Source organism: Lepisma saccharinum, unplaced genomic scaffold (assembly GCF_977018435.1).
Source record: "Lepisma saccharinum unplaced genomic scaffold, izLepSacc3.1 HAP1_SCAFFOLD_42, whole genome shotgun sequence".
Classification (NCBI taxonomy): Eukaryota; Metazoa; Arthropoda; class Insecta; order Zygentoma; family Lepismatidae; genus Lepisma; species Lepisma saccharinum.
In genome coordinates this window covers 1,399,634-1,405,519 of record NW_028142902.1, presented here as the reverse complement: position 1 = coordinate 1,405,519, position 5,886 = coordinate 1,399,634, and positions in this window count along the sequence as shown.

The following is a 5,886-nucleotide window of genomic DNA, read 5'->3' as shown; positions in this document are numbered from 1 at the left end:
TATTACATTGTTTCAACAATCAGAGTGGTTATTTCAAATCTCCACGACAATGACTAATATTATGCACAAATAGATTGTTTACTTTATTGTTATGAGAGTTTCCATGGTAACTAAGCATGAATATTACAAAAGGATTAAATTTTTCCTGATGAGCCAATAGAGAGCATCGACCTGATTACATTGAGTGTAAAATCACCTTTGTATCTCCTATAGTAACGGAGATATACGAGTTTGAAATTTTATATAATGTTATCGTAAACGTGATTCCATAGGATGTATTACATTTTTTCAAAAATCAGAGTGGTTATTTCAAATCTCCACGACGACGACTACAATCATGCACAAATAGATTGTTTGCTTTATTGTTATGAGAGTTTCCATGGTAACTAAGCATGAATATTACACAAGGATTAAATTTTTCCTGATGAGCCAATAGAGATCTTCGACCTGATTACATTTAATGTAAAATCGCCTTTGTATCTCCTATAGTAACGGAGATATGCGAGTTTGAAATTTTATATAATGTTATCGTAAAACGTGAGGCCATAGGTTGTATTACATTGTTTCAACAATCAGAGTGGTTATTTCAAATCTCCACGACGATGACTAATATTATGCACAAATAGATTGTTTACTTTACTGTTATGAGAGTTTCCATGATAACTAAGCATGAATATTACAAAAGAATTAAATTTTTCCTGATGAGCCGATAGAGAGCATCGACCTGATTACATTGAGTGTAAAATCACCTTTGTATCTCCTATAGTAACGGAGATATACGAGTTTGAAATTTTATATAATGTTATCGTAAACGTGATTACATAGGATGTATTACATTTTTTCAAAAATCAGAGTGGTTATTTCAAATCTCCACGACGACGACTACAATCATGCACAAATAGATTGTTTGATTTATTGTTATGAGAGTTTCCATGGTAACTAAGCATGAATATTACACAAGGATTAAATTTTTCCTGATGAGCCAATAGAGAGCTTCGACCTGATTACATTGAGTGTAAAATCACCTTTGTATCTCCTATAGTAACGGAGATATACGAGTTTGAAATTTTATATAATGTTATCGTAAAACGTGAGGCCATAGGTTGTATTACATTTTTTCAAAAATCAAAGTGGTTATTTCAAATCTCCACGACGACGACTACAATCATGCACAAATAGATTGTTTGTTTTATTGTTATGAGAGTTTCCATGGTAACTAAGCATGAATATTACAAAAGGATTAATTTTTTCCTGATGAGCCGATAGAGAGCATCGTCCTGATTACATTGAGTGTAAAATCACCTTTGTATCTCCTATAGTAACGGAGATATACGAGTTTGAAATTTTATATAATGTTATCGTAAACGTGATTCCATAGGATGTATTACATTTTTTCAAAAATCAAAGTGGTTATTTCAAATCTCCACGACGACGACTACAATCATGCACAAATAGATTGTTTGTTTTATTGTTATGAGAGTTTCCATGGTAACTAAGCATGAATATTACAAAAGGATTAAATTTTTCCTGATGAGCCAATAGAGATCTTCGACCTGATTACATTTAATGTAAAATCGCCTTTGTATCTCCTATAGTAACGGAGATATGCGAGTTTGAAATTTTATATAATGTTATCGTAAAACGTGAGGCCATAGGTTGTATTACATTGTTTCAACAATCAGAGTGGTTATTTCAAATCTCCACGACGAAGACTACAATTATGCACAAATAGATTGTTTACTTTATTGTTATAAGAGTTTCCATGGTAACTAAGCATGAATATTACAAAAGAATTAAATTTTTCCTGATGAGCCAATAGAGAGCTTCGACCTGATTACATTTAATGTAAAATCACCTTTGTATCTCCTATAGTAACGGAGATATGCGAGTTTGAAATTTTATATAATGTCATCGTAAAACGTGAGGCCATAGGTTGTATTACATTGTTTCAACAATCAGAGTGGTTATTTCAAATCTCCACGACGATGACTAATATTATGCACAAATAGATTGTTTACTTTATTGTTATGAGAGTTTCCATGGTAACTAAGCATGAATATTACAAAAGGATTAAATTTTTCCTGATGAGCCAATAGAGAGCTTCGACCTGATTACATTTAATGTAAAATAACCTTTGTATCTCCTATAGTAACGGAGATATGCGAGTTTGAAATTTTATATAATGTTATCGTAAAACGTGAGGCCATAGGTTGTATTACATTGTTTCAACAATCAGAGTGGTTATTTCAAATCTCCACGACAATGACTAATATTATGCACAAATAGATTGTTTACTTTATTGTTATGAGAGTTTCCATGGTAACTAAGCATGAATATTACAAAAGGATTAAATTTTTCCTGATGAGCCAATAGAGAGCATCGACCTGATTACATTGAGTGTAAAATCACCTTTGTATCTCCTATAGTAACGGAGATATACGAGTTTGAAATTTTATATAATGTTATCGTAAACGTGATTCCATAGGATGTATTACATTTTTTCAAAAATCAGAGTGGTTATTTCAAATCTCCACGACGACGACTACAATCATGCACAAATAGATTGTTTGCTTTATTGTTATGAGAGTTTCCATGGTAACTAAGCATGAATATTACACAAGGATTAAATTTTTCCTGATGAGCCAATACAGAGCTTCGACCTGATTACATTGAGTGTAAAATCACCTTTGTATCTCCTATAGTAACGGAGATATACGAGTTTGAAATTTTATATAATGTTATCGTAAAACGTGAGGCCATAGGTTGTATTACATTTTTTCAAAAATCAAAGTGGTTATTTCAAATCTCCACGACGACGACTACAATCATGCACAAATAGATTGTTTGTTTTATTGTTATGAGAGTTTCCATGGTAACTAAGCATGAATATTACAAAAGAATTAAATTTTTCCTGATGAGCCAATAGAGAGCTTCGACCTGATTACATTTAATGTAAAATCACCTTTGTATCTCCTATAGTAACGGAGATATGCGAGTTTGAAATTTTATATAATGTCATCGTAAAACGTGAGGCCATAGGTTGTATTACATTGTTTCAACAATCAGAGTGGTTATTTCAAATCTCCACGACGATGACTAATATTATGCACAAATAGATTGTTTACTTTATTGTTATGAGAGTTTCCATGGTAACTAAGCATGAATATTACAAAAGGATTAAATTTTTCCTGATGAGCCAATAGAGAGCTTCGACCTGATTACATTTAATGTAAAATCACCTTTGTATCTCCTATAGTAACGGAGATATGCGAGTTTGAAATTTTATATGATGTTATCGTAAAACGTGAGGCCATAGGTTGTATTACATTGTTTCAACAATCAGAGTGGTTATTTCAAATCTCCACGACAATGACTAATATTATGCACAAATAGATTGTTTACTTTATTGTTATGAGAGTTTCCATGGTAACTAAGCATGAATATTACACAAGGATTAAATTTTTCCTGATGAGCCAATAGAGATCTTCGACCTGATTACATTTAATGTAAAATCGCCTTTGTATCTCCTATAGTAACGGAGATATGCGAGTTTGAAATTTTATATAATGTTATCGTAAAACGTGAGGCCATAGGTTGTATTACATTGTTTCAACAATCAGAGTGGTTATTTCAAATCTCCACGACGATGACTAATATTATGCACAAATAGATTGTTTACTTTATTGTTATGAGAGTTTCCATGGTAACTAAGCATGAATATTACAAAAGGATTAAATTTTTCCTGATGAGCCAATAGAGAGCATCGACCTGATTACATTGAGTGTAAAATCACCTTTGTATCTCCTATAGTAACGGAGATATACGAGTTTGAAATTTTATATAATGTTATCGTAAACGTGATTCCATAGGATGTATTACATTTTTTCAAAAATCAGAGTGGTTATTTCAAATCTCCACGACGACGACTACAATCATGCACAAATAGATTGTTTGCTTTATTGTTATGAGAGTTTCCATGGTAACTAAGCATGAATATTACACAAGGATTAAATTTTTCCTGATGAGCCAATAGAGATCTTCGACCTGATTACATTTAATGTAAAATCGCCTTTGTATCTCCTATAGTAACGGAGATATGCGAGTTTGAAATTTTATATAATGTTATCGTAAAACGTGAGGCCATAGGTTGTATTACATTGTTTCAACAATCAGAGTGGTTATTTCAAATCTCCACGACGATGACTAATATTATGCACAAATAGATTGTTTACTTTACTGTTATGAGAGTTTCCATGATAACTAAGCATGAATATTACAAAAGAATTAAATTTTTCCTGATGAGCCGATAGAGAGCATCGACCTGATTACATTGAGTGTAAAATCACATTTGTATCTCCTATAGTAACGGAGATATACGAGTTTGAAATTTTATATAATGTTATCGTAAACGTGATTACATAGGATGTATTACATTTTTTCAAAAATCAGAGTGGTTATTTCAAATCTCCACGACGACGACTACAATCATGCACAAATAGATTGTTTGATTTATTGTTATGAGAGTTTCCATGGTAACTAAGCATGAATATTACACAAGGATTAAATTTTTCCTGATGAGCCAATAGAGAGCTTCGACCTGATTACATTGAGTGTAAAATCACCTTTGTATCTCCTATAGTAACGGAGATATACGAGTTTGAAATTTTATATAATGTTATCGTAAAACGTGAGGCCATAGGTTGTATTACATTTTTTCAAAAATCAAAGTGGTTATTTCAAATCTCCACGACGACGACTACAATCATGCACAAATAGATTGTTTGTTTTATTGTTATGAGAGTTTCCATGGTAACTAAGCATGAATATTACAAAAGGATTAAATTTTTCCTGATGAGCCAATAGAGATCTTCGACCTGATTACATTTAATGTAAAATCGCCTTTGTATCTCCTATAGTAACGGAGATATGCGAGTTTGAAATTTTATATAATGTTATCGTAAAACGTGAGGCCATAGGTTGTATTACATTGTTTCAACAATCAGAGTGGTTATTTCAAATCTCCACGACGAAGACTACAATTATGCACAAATAGATTGTTTACTTTATTGTTATAAGAGTTTCCATGGTAACTAAGCATGAATATTACAAAAGAATTAAATTTTTCCTGATGAGCCAATAGAGAGCTTCGACCTGATTACATTTAATGTAAAATCACCTTTGTATCTCCTATAGTAACGGAGATATGCGAGTTTGAAATTTTATATAATGTCATCGTAAAACGTGAGGCCATAGGTTGTATTACATTGTTTCAACAATCAGAGTGGTTATTTCAAATCTCCACGACGATGACTAATATTATGCACAAATAGATTGTTTACTTTATTGTTATGAGAGTTTCCATGGTAACTAAGCATGAATATTACAAAAGGATTAAATTTTTCCTGATGAGCCAATAGAGAGCTTCGACCTGATTACATTTAATGTAAAATAACCTTTGTATCTCCTATAGTAACGGAGATATGCGAGTTTGAAATTTTATATAATGTTATCGTAAAACGTGAGGCCATAGGTTGTATTACATTGTTTCAACAATCAGAGTGGTTATTTCAAATCTCCACGACAATGACTAATATTATGCACAAATAGATTGTTTACTTTATTGTTATGAGAGTTTCCATGGTAACTAAGCATGAATATTACAAAAGGATTAAATTTTTCCTGATGAGCCAATAGAGAGCATCGACCTGATTACATTGAGTGTAAAATCACCTTTGTATCTCCTATAGTAACGGAGATATACGAGTTTGAAATTTTATATAATGTTATCGTAAACGTGATTCCATAGGATGTATTACATTTTTTCAAAAATCAGAGTGGTTATTTCAAATCTCCACGACGACGACTACAATCATGCACAAATAGATT